The sequence below is a fragment of the Athalia rosae genome, chromosome 3 (genome assembly GCF_917208135.1).
Source record: "Athalia rosae chromosome 3, iyAthRosa1.1, whole genome shotgun sequence".
Classification (NCBI taxonomy): domain Eukaryota; kingdom Metazoa; phylum Arthropoda; class Insecta; order Hymenoptera; family Athaliidae; genus Athalia; species Athalia rosae.
Window position 1 is genome coordinate 1344033 of NC_064028.1, and position 15482 is coordinate 1359514.

Genomic DNA, 15482 nt, shown 5'->3' on the forward strand with positions numbered 1-15482 from the left:
GACTTTCCCGAAACCGATGACGAATGTAATTTTTCATATCGTAGATGTATAGGCATTTTATACACGACGATGATTATTGGTGAGATTTGCCCGCGCATGCTGCAAGATCGCGGTACATTATACGAAGGGGTCAACGGGCCGTCGTGACCTCCTATTGGATTCGAGCTGAAACTGGTTCCATTTACATCTGGCCGGAAAGCGCGGAGGCATATTTAGTGACCGGTCTAATTATCTTACAAAACTTTTTATATCATATCCATATAAATATATAAGCTCTCTTTGAGTCCGCGTCCGTAGAGTGTAAGATAGGAAATAAGGCGGAGGATATTACATAAGTTTTTACGATGTCGTTTTTCAGAAGAGTATCCGTAGGACGTAATTTTTTTATTATCGCTCTCGGGGGCGCTATTTAATTTTCAAAATGGTGATTTATTTCAGGTGTACGTCTGACTTTTGCGGAACTAAACCTGCGGGAGTTTCTGGAGCCGCGTGAAAATACTCAACCCTTTTCGGCTGTACGTTGATGTGCGACAAACCAGCTCTGCAGGGAAAGGACTACTGCGGATTTTACGTGAAAGGAAAACGAAAAATCCGGGAAACGATTTTCCCCCACTACGGGTCAGGCTGCGTCACTGATTTCTCTCTCTCCCTCTCTCCTTCCTTTTCTTCTTATTTTTTCTTCTTCTCTTCTAGCCTCCCGTACATCCATCCTCCGACGCTTCCGTGCGCAGCTCCTGAGGGATCGTAAATCTTGTCGGTATACGTCCGAAGGTTGGGGAGGTTCGCCTCGGGCCCGGTGGACCGTATCCGGGATTGGCGGCTCTCGGATCCACCCTCTTCAGTTTCGGGTACTAATATGCGATGTAGAAAATAACCGGCCGACGCCTTTTTACCTGGAAAGCTACGAAATCATTGGGCCCCGAGTAAAAGCAAAACGACTCGTAACCGGCGTCCTCTTTTGCCGAGGACATGGCGCGACCGGACGAACCACAAAGCTAGGTATAAAAGCTGAATATGGTGTATTCATTTTACATCGATAGCTCAGAACCAGAAGGTCGTATCCCTCGAAATGAATTCTCACAACGACCGTGATCTTAACCATCCTGCGATGAACGGAGAAGAAAATTTATGAAGAAACTTTACAATTATTTAATAGCTATGCAAAAAGTTCGAGTCTGATTTTTCACTCAAGTTATAAACTTGAAGACGCAAGCCTTTGCGGTGGTCTGTACATAAACCCTGAACCGAAAAACTATAAATTAGTTACTTCCTTCTGCTTCTTAGTTATTGATACAAATTCGGATGGTTCATAGAAAACTCAGGTATATATCAGACGGGAGGCTGTCGGCAGCTATAAGTATAAGTTTGACTCATATAGGAACCCGCCCTATTTCGTCTGACCAATCCCTACCTTGGAATGGTTGTTTTCCATGTAAAAATACCTGCGGATGTATAGAATCGTTAGAAAAAATTCCGCATTGGACGGTTACCGATTCGTGAAATGTGTGGGTATAGGCCGATCGACGTATAATAAATTTTTTTTATACGAGCAGCAGGTCGACAAAGAGAATGAAACAAAAAGACTCGAGTATAGCCAACCATAAATTTACGCTCAATTATATACTATGCACATTTATACCTAGAACGTAACCAAAATTCTAGAAATTACGAAACGTGCTACTTTCAAACTGATCATTTCTTATTTTAAGCATATTTCCATGGCTTATGACCGCCAGGTTATTATTATTTTTGGTTTTTGTCAAGGCGGCATTTTGATCGAATGCACCACGTACGAGTTGCTAATTATCATGAGGAAATATTCGAATGTGGCGCATAGAAAGAAATAGAAATGGTAGAAGAAAAAAAGTAAAACAATCAACGGTGAACGATCAACCTTATGCTCGCAACTATAATAATTGCATGCACGTGTATCTATATTACATTTATGTGCCTACACGGAACTGACGTATATTAATTATCGTCGTGTTATACGCGGTAGAAATACCTGATATTTTACTTGTCTGCGTGACATGCGATGCGATGCGTGCCACTCGTCGTTTAGGAAGAACGAACGATAACCGAAAAGCGTTAACCGAAATTAGTTGTTTCCTCGGAATTAACTATATACTTGGAGTAATTCTAGTCGTACAGCTACAGTATATATAATATGTAAAAACGTCTGCGTGCAGGTGAAAAGTATATATTAGTATAGCCGTCCATGTACAATATGCATACGTGTTCGATGCAAAAAAACGAGAGCAACAGTCTCCAAGAATTAATGTGTATAAAGTGACGAGTGTACGTGTTCGTTCCATTGAAATAGATTCGTCGCTTTTACTCTCGTCGAAAATTGGGAGAAAAATGATGGGCAAGGCAGCACCTCGGCGCGTTCTACTTGAATTTACCTACGAAGGTGTTCCGTAAAATGTGAATATCGATTGGTAGGGAAACTACTGCAGGGGGTTACTCGTTCGCGTTTCTCTGCAGCAGCATACTTACTCCTATCCGTGCGCAGCGGCGACGAACGAACACGAGGTAGTGGTTCTTGTAACCTGGTACAGTGGTTGCGGCTATGGTGGTGGTGTGGTGGTGCGGGATCCTTGACATAAATAATCAGGAGTAGAGCATCGCGACGCGGCACGACGCCCGTAGTCATGACGACGCCATTGATCGCGAGAAGCCTTCTCTCAAAAGCTGCAGACCCCGCAAAGCCCGATCTTTCTATGTAATCGCGTTCTAGTTTTCCGCGAAGCGCCCTAGAAGATATTATTCTTCGTACATGTACACTTTAAAGGTACTCAACGTACACCCGTACACAGGTTCAAATCGTCCCGGTACACATCAACCCAGATTTTCAAAAAATTACCATTTTTATCTTCCACATTTTCACCTGGTTTTCTTCTTCTGTATTATCTGTTACATCTGCCCATGATAATTTTAAAAACAATATCGATTTTATTAGATGCACAGTATGTTTCACATGTACCTGTTTCATCTTGTGAAGAAGGGTTTCCAAAAAATCAAAAAAGAACAGAGAAAATGATTTCAGGTTTTATTAATATTGGTAATGACAATTGTACAATTTTTTCCTTCCAACTTATACTACATGCGGTGAAACCTTTGTCCTCATCAATCTATACGTATCTCACTATAAATTAAAACTAATTTCGTTGTTGGATATAATCAAAATAAAGAAAAAAAAATAATCGCTTTGTATCTCGAGGCGAATCCAACGCGCTCTCTCCACGAGATTATTTCTGATCATTTATAAATTTTAATCAGTCCAGAAATATTTAAATCGTTTGAATTTGAAAGGATCTGAACCTGGCTGCGAGTAGTCTCTCATTAGCGCCGCCGTATGGCGTGAACGTAGCGAGCGGAGCGAGCGGATCGAGTTAACGCGCCGCTTTTGTTTTCTCGCAAGAGAGAAAAATGTTAACCGCCGTTTCTTACACCTATCGGATCGCTCGTGATTTTACCAGTTTTTAGTGCAATTTTCCTCAGTTCTCGTACTCGTGAGTGTGATTATTTCGCGTACCTGTTACATTTTCGCAATCCCGACATCCGTTCGTTGTGTTTGTTATCGTTCGCGGCGTGTATACCGTGTGCTGGGTCATGCTTGTTCGTTTTTTCATCCGTCCGGGCCGTCCGCCATTTTGATGAGCGTGCACAATTTTCACGGAGGTGATCGCGTACGTACGCACTTATCATTTTGGCCTGGTACTCGAAGGAAGTTCATCTGCGAATATCTCGGCAAGGAAAATCGTAAGTTGTACATACATACACACAAATATAGCGTACATAGGATGTAAGTATATACACGACGAGTCCACACCTGAAAAATCATATTCATACAAAATGCGCCGCGCTGTGGCTTTTTTCCGGTTCTCGGAGATGAGTGATAACTCACGCTAACCCTGCAGCTATGTTGAGTTATACAGATGTATCTGTTACTCTCCACGTGAACCATATACACAGGTATCGGTTATATGCCTTTATCTGTATAGAGCAGCGATTCCGCAGTGAATCAATCTTGCATATACGAAACTGAGTACAACTTTATTCCATGTGCCACCTAAATAAGCCCCCCGGAGCTCAACGAGTCAGCCCAGTAGACGTTGAATAATTTATGTAAATAAATTGTATATCTATAAACCTACACCCCATGTATAATACATACGCGTGTACGTATTATACACGGTCGTTGAATTCTCGCAAAATCAAAAAGGGAACCGACCAAGTTAGCAATTAATCAAAAACTTTTCCTCTCTTTTATTTACTCGGCTCTCATTTCAGCTCTTTTTCCTACATCCGTGCAGCCATATATACCAACAAAAATTTTTCAATATATACACACAGGCGTATGTATGGACGTATAGTTCGATTATCTAGCGGCTATCTCTTCGTAACCTAATTTCTCCGCTGGGTTTTGGCTGCTCCCCCCTCCTCCCTCTTACTTTTTTTTCATTTACCCTGTGAAACTGGTACATACGTAGAAGCCCCTGATATCTGAGCCGCGCGTTGCTTCTCTTGGCCTCGCCCCAGTTCCTCCCCTATGTGTAGCGTTGTACGTATACTCCGTATTACCCTGCAGCCTGCAGGCTAAAGCTCGTCCTCGACGAGCGGTGCCATAGAGCCCATTCCCTAGCTCGCCCTCGCCCTCGCCCTCTCACTTCGACCCTCGTAATCCACCCCCAACTCCACCCCTAGAGCGTCCCATTTGCGGAGTTCTGTATTTCGCAACGGATTTCGCATAAACCAGGCTACCGCTGCTGCGTCGAATCTGCTAACGAAAATTGAACGCGCAATATGCTAATAAACTATTTCAGATTTACGAGATGTTGTACGTACTACCATTGTTACGACTGTATATTTCACCTGCGGTGTTACGTAATTAATGATTTGGAAAAATTTGTTTTTTCTCTTCCATCGAGGCAAAACCCGTAGTATAATGTAAAAAAGTGGAACGTCTAACGGAAATTTCATTCGAATAGCTTTTGTAACGTTGTACCGCTAGGGCCACGTGTCACTCGAGGTTTTATATCAACGTGTAGAACGTATAGTACGATATACGGTGTGCCCAAAAGTTACGGCACATATTTTTATACGTGCACGCGCATCTATCCCATTTATTTCACCACTCTCCTTCGATCCATAATGAGAGAAGGCGTTCTCACAACCGGAAGTGACTAGAGAAAAAAAGAAAAGTGACGTCATCTGTGTATCACATACGTTAACATTCACCGCAGAAGGCATATATATATATATAAGATTATTCTTAATGAAATATATAAATAACAGCACATAGGACAATTCTCACTTTTCTCTTTCAAAAATAATTCTTATTTTTTTAATTATTTTTTTTACGCCTCAATCGGGTAAGGGGAGAGGATAAAAAGGAGACTTTCGGCCGCTCACGTTTCGCCTACTTTTCAGAACAGCTCACACGTATATCTCAGATGCACGAAATGTCCGACGTTATGGGAATAATAGTGAGTTGTTGAAAGTAGGCAGGTAGATATATATATATATATGTGAACCCGCTTATGTGCTTCCTGTACATATGTACGAGAGTTGGAAGAGCGAAGAGAGGCGTTCCCTTTTTTGGCAGTTTATATGGGACTTCCTCCGTCCCTCCCCAGGGAGGAGGGCGAGCCTCGACCGGCCCTGAAAAATAACCGTTACCCTCATCCGCGGTAGCGTTGTTCACCGGTATAGTTCACATGAGAACGACGGACAATGTAGCGCCCCGACGTTCGATAAACTCGCACGAATTTTCAAATTCACAAATCGATCCGGAGGCGCGAAGGTCGCCCCCGGAGGGGATCAGCGACGCCATCCCCGTTACGCGTGACCTCTGATTACCCCAATTAATAAGCGAAGAAAACATTTTGGAAATAATTGCCCTGCTCCGATTGGATCGTTGCAACGGTATGGAAAATTTGAACCAAAAAAAATTTTTTGGACTTAAAATCATCGAGGAGTTTCTTATAGAATCTAACACTGCGCGTATAGAGTATGAGGTTCTAATGTTTCGACTTAGTTATTAAACCCCAAGTTTATTTATCTCACTATTCGTTATCGCATCAGATATACAATATTTTACTTTTCTTAGAAGTAATTGCTATAATTCCGACTCTGATATATTATACACTCATTCATTTCAAGAATGTTCATTATTTATTTATTTATTTTTTCGTAAGCTCGGTATACACACGATTTATACAGGGTGTCCCATTTCAATCGAACCATTTTAATCGGCCGAAAGGATTAGGTGGGACGAAAAATTTTTGACGCAAAATAAATTATGTGGCGTTTGAAGGAGAAAACAAATTACACGCTATATCCAAGTTTTTTTTCTAAGTGACTCTACACGGGGGTCAAAGTCGTCAGGATCGACTTGATATTTGTTTTTTAAACTGCGAATGACAAAATCTAAAAAATTCGAGGCTCAAAGTTTCCACCAAAAAGTACTCAGACACATAGTATATGGCCCAAAGGCAATGGGCACTGCTGTAACCACGTATGCGAGTGCAAATTATGGCCGGCTAATTTATGTTTCCTTACAGAATAACGCGATACAATAACGAGTACACACCGATGGTTATTTCCTGTCGTTATTTTTACCGCGATTCTCGTTGCCCCCTCCCCCAATCCTTGATACAATATCCCTTTCTCTGTTCGTTGGTTTGCTCGTTAATCCGCCGTCTTTAATCGTGGTTTTGCACTTCCCGCGTTAAGGAGGTTAAGTACATGGTACGTAGAGGCGCCGCGGCGCCATCAGCTCTCCCGAGGAGGCGCCATTTTCTATTAAATTTAATTAGCTGCGGATTATATAATTGGGAAAAAAAATTTCGACGCTTCGTTTATATTCGTGATTTCTTTAGCTTCGCGATTCATTCGGTCGATTCGAGCAATTTCATTTTTTCATTGGCGATGAAAAATAACAAGTTGAAATTTTTCGGATCTCCGTTGCTGTAATTTTTGTAAAGAAGTTTTCGCGTCTGGTGCAGCGTCGACCGAATTATTATACGACGTCGGGTTATTGTCTTACCGGAAAAGTTTCGCGGTATACCGCGCGGAACCGCGCGAATAAACCGCCGCGAGCAATCTTCGGTCTAACGAAATTAAAAAACTTTCTATAACTCGCGCGTTCCACTCGGTATACGCGGAAGAACGAAGCGAAAAAAGTACTGCGGGGAAACAGCGACCGGCTTAAAGAATATCCTTGATATATTAATTAGAGTTTTCGCTCAAGTTTCAAAAATTAATCGCACACCCTATACTCAAACGTCAGCGATGATTTCATGTGGGGAATATTTTTTTTTTCTCCAAAAAATTGTTCTATTTAACGCGGTTCCAAAAAACCTATATGGTACCGATGGAATAAAAAGAGAGTAAAAGTAAACGAATTTTCGCGGTACGTGCGATATACAATATACGGAACACCTTGTGTAGAACACATGTGCCCAAGTTTATAACTTTATATACACACAGTATATACACATGTAGTTTTTATATACCGGAGCTTTACTCGCGCGAAGGCCGCGCTATAATTTTATAACGCTGGCTTTAAAATATATTTCACATAAAATATTTCCGCGATCTCATCCATGCAGCCTTTTACACGTATATAATTTATATGTACTAAAATAGATGTAGATGAAAAATATGTCGGCGGAAGTATAGGCGTAAGTCATCTCTTAGATATTTGATAATATTCGTATATAAGGTTGCATAGCCGGGTCCTTAATCTAGGCGAATTTCGGGAATCGATCCTCCGATCGCTGCGAGAGAAGTTCGGCCTATCGTAGGGGAAATGTAAAAGCAAATCGTAGGTTCGTAGCGAAGCGTACGAGGTTCATACGCCGTATAAACCAGCGCTCCGCGATCGAAGTATTCGAACGAGAGAATATAATAAAGCGTGGCTGGCTTGGCAGCTCAAGGCTGGAGCGCCGAGTTATAATACCGAAGCATACGTTTGATACACGTTTCGTTGCGTAACACCGTTGTACGTTGCGTTACTCTACACCGCGTGCGTATACATATATGTTGGTGCGTAAGTACCTATAACCTAATCTAGCTATAATCGGTGCGCGCGTAAGTATGCGGTACAAAAAAAAAAATAAAATAAAATAAATAAAAATAAATAAAATAAAGACGTAAAGAATAACGTACAAATAAAAATAGATACGTGCGTATATATAGCTGAACGCCGGCCGATGTAGTATAGCGCAAGTATTATTTACAGAATTAGATTACGGCGGATTACACAAAACTAATTAGCGATATACGTTCGGCGCTAGTATTTTTTCGTCTAGGGTTACGCAGCGACTGCGTGAGTTCGAAAAATGCGTATCGACAAAATGGGAAGTAAAAATTATAGTTGGTAGGAATTTGGTATAGATGTTGCCTCGCATTTTGCAAATAATTCACCGAGGTGTTACGCCGACATCATATTATTACAGTGTACACATACACGTACGTATATACTCTTGTGTGCATACGGTATGCACGCACAGTGATTTCGGCGAAAATAAAATAACGAATAGCGAAAAAAGGAAGAAAAACTGTTGATATTCAAAACGTGACTGAAAATCAAACAGGTCGACGTACGGATTCTGAAACATTTTTTTTTTTTTCTTTCAAACTAGACGAATATAAAGACCGTATTGTGTAATAAAGTTACCACGGGTTACCGATTAGGTGATCGGGGTTTGGGTAAATTTTAATTCTCAGTTCCTACTGTATCGCGTTATTATGTACGACCGGCGATCAAATGCAGCTCCGGATTTCCCGACCGCTGCAGATGAAATCGCTTCGTCGATTATACTTCGTATATTATCTACAATGGTAGGTAGGTAATTACCGTACATATCACAGTACATATAGGATATCTAGCGTAGCACGTATGTACGTAACTATCCTTGAAAACCACACGGTATACACGAGCATTATCACCGGTGGATCTGATTGCGAAATCGGTATGCGATTATTACAATATACAACGGCGTGTAAAACCGGCGTATGCATACAAGTGCAAGATATTCAGCCGCAAGGACATTGAAAAAATAAATAACTAATAGATAAGTAGCAATTATATGTAAAGGTGTGTACGCAATGTAAAATACGTCCCTGCTGATCTCCGATTAATTACCGCGTTCGATTTGAAACAAAATTTTTCATTTCCTTGGATCGTAATCGAAGGTTCACCGTCGATATTTCTGATTGATTGAAATAAAGTCGTTATCGATACGCGATATACGTTAGCAGCGATACGGTGAACTTTTGCAAGGGCGTTGGATGCGACGAGGTGCGTTTCACCTACAGGGTGAGTCGGCGGAGAGGTCCGAACGGGCGGAGACGGAGCGACGTTCGGTCCTCTTCGCTCCGCTATTTTCTTCGGCGAATTTTTCGTCGCCTTTCATTGGCCGCGGCGACGATCGGTCGCCGCCCATATCCCGACTTCGCGGCTGACTCACCCTGTACACCGCGGAACAAAATTCTCCAATTAACGAGTTCCGGTCCGCGCGAACGGCCCTCGACCGGAACTCGTTATTCGCTTGGGGCGCTGCGCGAACGTCCAATCATATAATCATATCACTCGCTGTCTACCTACGGTAAATCGCCGCGCATTCTCCTCGTATCGCATTACTCCCCGGCGTGATTAAAATTCGATCGATCGAAAAATCTTCGAGATTTTTTCACCTTCGACGATTATCTTCGTACACAATGCACTTTGGAAAAGTAGGATATGGAGGTTACACGCTACACGCCGACACACCCCCTCGCGTATCGTATCTATTTTTGCACTTTTTCATGTATTCGTATAATACGTTCGGCCACGCTGTAACGTCCGCACATATTTATATTTGCGGGACGCGTATATTCCGTGCATATAACGTGCACGTGCATATCGTGTACAGAGTGATTTGTTGGAATGCAATTTCTCTAATGGACGTCGCACGTACGTCACACACACGCCACCGTCACGTCGTCCTCTGTATTAATTTAGATACATAAAACGCTTGTTTGGCAAAAAAAAAAAAAAAGGAAAACTTCTTTGGTCATTTTTCTTTCTTTTTTTTACAGCGCCCGTCCGTTCTCGCTTCGCGTTTACGAAATATATTTCTTTATTCCTCTCTTATTTTTTGTCGTACAATTTTTTTTGTTTATTAATTCTTATTGACGCGCGCGAGAAATAAGTCGCTCGTCTGCGTTCACGTGTACAATATTTTACCGCGGTACATAATAATATACAAGTAGATGGATAGGTATATACGCGGACCGGGGGGTTCGGTCATGCGGGAGATGATAGGAGGCGGCGTATCGCACCTGCAGATGTAACATTGTCGCCTCATTTCTTTGGCAACGCGTATGCATACACAGGTATACCGAGTACATACGTACTATATAGGATTCTTATGTACTAATTTATCTTTACACATTATACTCGCGGTGCTGCCTCATACGCATTGTCGCGTGGTTATTCGACAAGACGCGAGAAACTTGACTCCAAATTATTTTTTATGTATATATATATACAATTTTTGAGTATATATGTATTTCAGTTCATGTGTACATAGTTCGAATTTTCGGATACATGTACGACGTGTACAGTAAAATGCATTATCCGTAGAACTAATCGCTTCATTTTGCATACGATGACGTTATCTCGTTTATTTTTCAATATACGTTTTTCCTGCATAGCGATTTTCGTTTCTCTCTTCGCTCCGAGTCGTTCTTCCCCGAGGTACGCTGCTGCCGCTGCTGCTTCACGCGCGTGTGTAGCGCTAAACTTCGTCGTCGATGCGGATTCTATGAAGGAGTTTCGCGCGAGTGTTCGTTCAGTTATACAGCCGAGGAACACGTAGAGAGACTCGTGAATTTAACGCAGAGGGGTCTAGAAGTTTATTTTCTTCAACCTTACGCGGTTCTCCCATACTATACATACCTCGAGACAAACCTGCCGGCCGGCTCTTTCTGGCTCCGGCTCTCCTCTTCCTAGAAGAGAGTCTGGCCGCGGCGACGCTCGAAATTCTCCCCCTCGTCCTTCTATACTCGCAGTCGCTCCTCGTAATACCCGATCATCGTCTAGGATTATAATTCGGGTGTACGGTGGCGTCGATCGCACTCGCTCCGTCGTCGTATCGTCATACCTCTGGATACACACGGATACGCGCGCCAATAACGGAGACTCGACTCTCTCGCTTGTGTATATATTATAATAGTCGTTCGCTCGCACCGTATCTGCAGTTTCTCCGCGCGGATCGCTTACGTAAGAACAAAACGACTGCGGTGCGGTTATAATATTCAAAGGATCAAGGTAAACCGGTGGCGGTGTATATATAGTTGCAGGCATATGGTGTGTTCGTATATATATATGTATATAGCCTATGATTCCGCTGTCGCCGCTTGCAACGACGAATTAACCCTCTCTCTTTTTTTCATACCATTCTCCTTTTCGCATATTCCATCTTTCTCCTCTTCCTTCTCTTCCCTCCCTCCCCCCCTATACATATATACGCCGAGGAAATTCTCCAAAGTCTCTCATCCCTACCATCCCTTTTCCCCTCCCACTCTGCCTGCCCCCGCTAAATCCTGCAGCTCCCTCGCATTTTCGAACACACGCGGGTAGTTATGTTTTCTCGACAGGTAAATACAATCGAATCTATAGCGATAAATGCAAAGATCGTCAATACCGGTCTTCGGACGATTGAAGATAACCGACAGTAGTGGGCCGAATTAATCCGTCGACCCGTTAGAAAAAATCGAGACGTGTATCGCACCCACGGATACAGGTATACAGCGGAGGTATTTTCCTTTGCAGAATTTTAACGGGCGCAACTCGACGGAAAGCGTCGAGTTTCAGATATCGCGTATCGCGCTCTGTTATATACACGCACGCGTTCGTCCGGCGTCGATCCCGAGATCGCGCCGCGTGTGTGTAATTTTGGTCCACCGGCAGCATCGCGGCACAGCGGCAGCAGTTAACCTTGTGACGCGACCGAGGCGTCGTTTTTCTCCTCCCTCCCCCCTGTATATATATATATATGTATATGTATATAGGTGTATGCGTGCGTTAACATTCTCCTCTGCAGCAGCGGCAGCAAAAGCCGACGCGGTCCGCGCGGGTCGTTCCATCGGCAATTTTTACAACACATATACATACATATGTATATACGTACGTTCGTGTATACTACTATGTATCTTCCGATGCGGTTCCTTTCCTGCATTGCCGTATAGTTCGGACGAGAATTATGCACAGTCGTTTTCTTATTTTTATATCCGTCCGACGCAACGGTCCGTAAAAGCGCGCCGCGCATCCCGTTCGTATTCGACGATCAGTCGAAAAGGTAGGTAGGTATATACCTACCGCGTATGTATGAGTGCGCTGCAACGGCATACGCGATCCTCGCGTATCCGAGGTTATGGTTTTTATCCAAATATGGACGAGGATAAGACGTATAGGATATGGATTAGTGTTATAGGTACAGCTGGGCGTTGTATAAGCGCGCACGATTTTTTTTTTCTTCCTCTTCCATTCTCTTCAAATCGTATACCGATCGAATTTCGTGCGTATGAATTATTACGGAGGAATGGTTGCGAACATTCGGACGTATATTTGTTCGTTGGAGCTTACAGCGCCGTAAGGGTGATCGAGCTGTTTGTTATAATATAATATTTGTCCGCACGCGACTTAAACGGGCGCCATTTTATTACAGTCGAGTCAATTAAGGCTAGTAGGCCGCGAACGCGCCCTATAATTCGTCCTACTTTTGCCGCGGCCCTTCAGTTCGCCCTACTTCTACGCCCTGTACGGTATACACGGTATATACATATATATACACATCGGCGAAACGACGACGACGACGACGCGACACCGCGACGCTCCTCTTATACGTTCTCATCTCCGTAGGTATATAAATGATAGAAATATATACACAGATCTATGCTACATATACATGTACGATATTCTTCGATATATTTTTTATATACGGGGTGTACATTTATTATTTATTTCACGCGTCGTCTTCCAAGCTAATTATATAAAAAATGTGCAGCGGTGTAATTGAGTCATTACAGTTTCTCGGTATATTACATGTACAGGTACAGGTACACGTGTACCTGTATATTTCGAGAATCTGCAGCGCGGTCATAAGGTGCAGCCGAGGTTTACACGAATGCGCGCGATTCGGCGATGTCCTTGGCGCATCCTTGCGGTTATTCGCTGCTCGGCAGACGTTTCGCGGTGAGCCGGGTTCCCTGCGTAGTCGTACGGGTGTATCGAATGCGGACGGGGGTCGCGAATCCTTCGAAACGGAACGGGACGGAACGGAACGGAACGAAACGAAACGGTATGGGACGAGCCGAAAGCTTCACCCCCACGTTCGCGGGACCTGGGCACAAATAACCGAAGGTTCGAGCGCGGGCACCCGGCCAGGGCGTGGCCTACGCACCCCCGCGTATCGCGGTAACGCGACGCCATCTTGAATATTTGGGCCGATCGAGGGCGAAAGTTGGCCGAGGGGGTTGGCGGCGGGGCGGGGGGAGGGGAGGGGATCTACCGAGGTCGAATCTAGGCGAGGCGCTGCTGCTCCTTTTCGCCGATCAAAAGGTCCTCGACGCCCTCCCCCCCGCCCCCCGATCCCCTTCCGCCCCCTCTCTTTCATTATAGTAACCTCCCTCGGGTGCCCTCCCGACGCCCTGGGTACCTACGCGTCTCTCGACGCTCTTCGTTCGCGTTACGCGCGCCCTCGTTCTCGGCGACGCAGAAATTTTTACTACCGAAACCGGATTATTTATACACGGACAATTTCACGCATTGTTGTACGTATAGAACTTCGGAATACCGTGGCTTCTGCCACGTTGCATGGATATCGCTGTGCAAAAAAAAAAAAAAAAACGGTGTACGCCGCGTCACGAAATTTTATCAACTTTGCGAATTTCGAGGGGAAAAAAAAACAGTTGGAAATTTCTTTAGTCTCGCCGCGGTATATATAAGTTTGTTTTTTTTTCGAAGCCGCTGCCGATGTCCGAGTCAAAGCGGAAAATTACCTGATTATTCGCGAATCATCTCGCGGTGTGGGATTATGTATATCCTCCGCACGGATCGAGCTGCAGCGGTCGGAAGAAAGAAGGATCACACGCGTGTACCGTCATCGATCTTTTTAAACCGAATGAGCGACTCGTGCTAATTGCTGCAGGAAAAAAATATGAAGCGAAACGAAACGAAAAAAAAAATAATTTCAGTCATCGACGAGATATGTGTGTGCGAGAATAAAGCAAAAAATTCACACCTTGCATGTAATTGCTCGTCGACGAATACGACGAATGAGGACCTACTCGAAAAAAATGTTCATCTCGTATGTATTTGGAAAAAATTTTGAGAACGAAAAAAAAATACCGTTCGTCGAAAATTTTCCTAGCTAACAAAGCTTCTATATTATTCCTATCTCTAAGGTCGCAAAGCGACGTCGCCGTCACGTCATCCTGTACATATACATAGGTACATATAGTATAAAGAACTCGCGATCGGATTGGCGGCCCTCGCAAAAGTCTTTGGCATCGTGTGTACATATATATATATATATATCTCTACGTGTATATGCATATAGTTATATATATATATATACACATTCTCGTACACCACGGGTTACGTGATCGCAATCCAAAGTAGGTATCAGCCTCAAGGAAGAACTCCCACACCCGCGGGTATATGGCTGAGAGAGAGAAGAAAAGATCGAGGAGGACCACCGTACATATGTACCTACGCATATACATATCTACTCACTGCTGCGTCGACGCTTTAATACGTTGAGGAATTTTTCGCGATTCTCCCGTGCTTTCGTCTTCGCAGCTGTATATATGTATATTGTATATATATATGTATATTATACCCTGCACTGTCGCGGTTTTTTCGTTTATTCTATTTTATTCCATTTTTTTTTTTTTATTTTCACGAAATAAAAAATTTCCTTCTCGTTTTTCCTTCACTACCGCAGCCCCTCTAGAAATTCGAACGTCTGTATGTATACGTATGTACCTAAACAGAGGATATACATTTATGTACACGTTACGCGTCAAACCACATGCCGCCGTTCCGGTGTAACGTATACGTATATAAGTGTATATCTGTGATAAGATATCTATATAAAAGTATATATGCAGGGGTGCCTACAATCGCCATTATAAAGCTGCACCGGTTTTTCCGCAAACTTTAATTCCTACCGCAATTTTTATTTCTTTAATTGCAGATAACGAAATTTTCATTCGTTATAAACACACGGTGTGTAACTCGTATGTAGGTATACCGGAAACATTGTCTTGCACACGGTACGTGATGTGTCGTATATTTTTTCAAGAAAAAGAAAAATAGCTTCGCGATATCTATTGTGACTATATTATAGCATCAATATGTGCTCATATGCAGTAATGGATGACAAAGTGCATATTATCGCGCGTTTATACATAGGAACATG

The 15482-nt window shown here is 43.2% G+C and overlaps 1 protein-coding gene and 1 long non-coding RNA gene across 8 annotated transcripts in view; one reads left to right on the plus strand and one right to left on the minus strand.

Annotated features, from left to right (window-relative positions):
- The window catches only part of LOC125500320, a 36816-nt gene extending 21713 nt beyond the window's left edge, over positions 1–15103 (minus strand). Inside the window, exon 1 of the long non-coding RNA XR_007277639.1 lies at positions 10955–15103. This is a non-coding gene — a long non-coding RNA (uncharacterized LOC125500320). The remainder of the gene's footprint in view (positions 1–10954) is intronic.
- Positions 1–15482, plus strand: part of LOC112694887 (UDP-N-acetylglucosamine--peptide N-acetylglucosaminyltransferase 110 kDa subunit) — a 57622-nt gene that overhangs the window by 30464 nt on the left and 11676 nt on the right. For all 7 annotated transcript variants that reach the window (XM_048652815.1, XM_048652813.1, XM_048652814.1 and 4 more), the window contains 2 exons: positions 439–618; positions 694–999. The gene's annotated coding sequence lies outside the window, so the exon portion shown is untranslated. The remainder of the gene's footprint in view (positions 1–438; positions 619–693; positions 1000–15482) is intronic.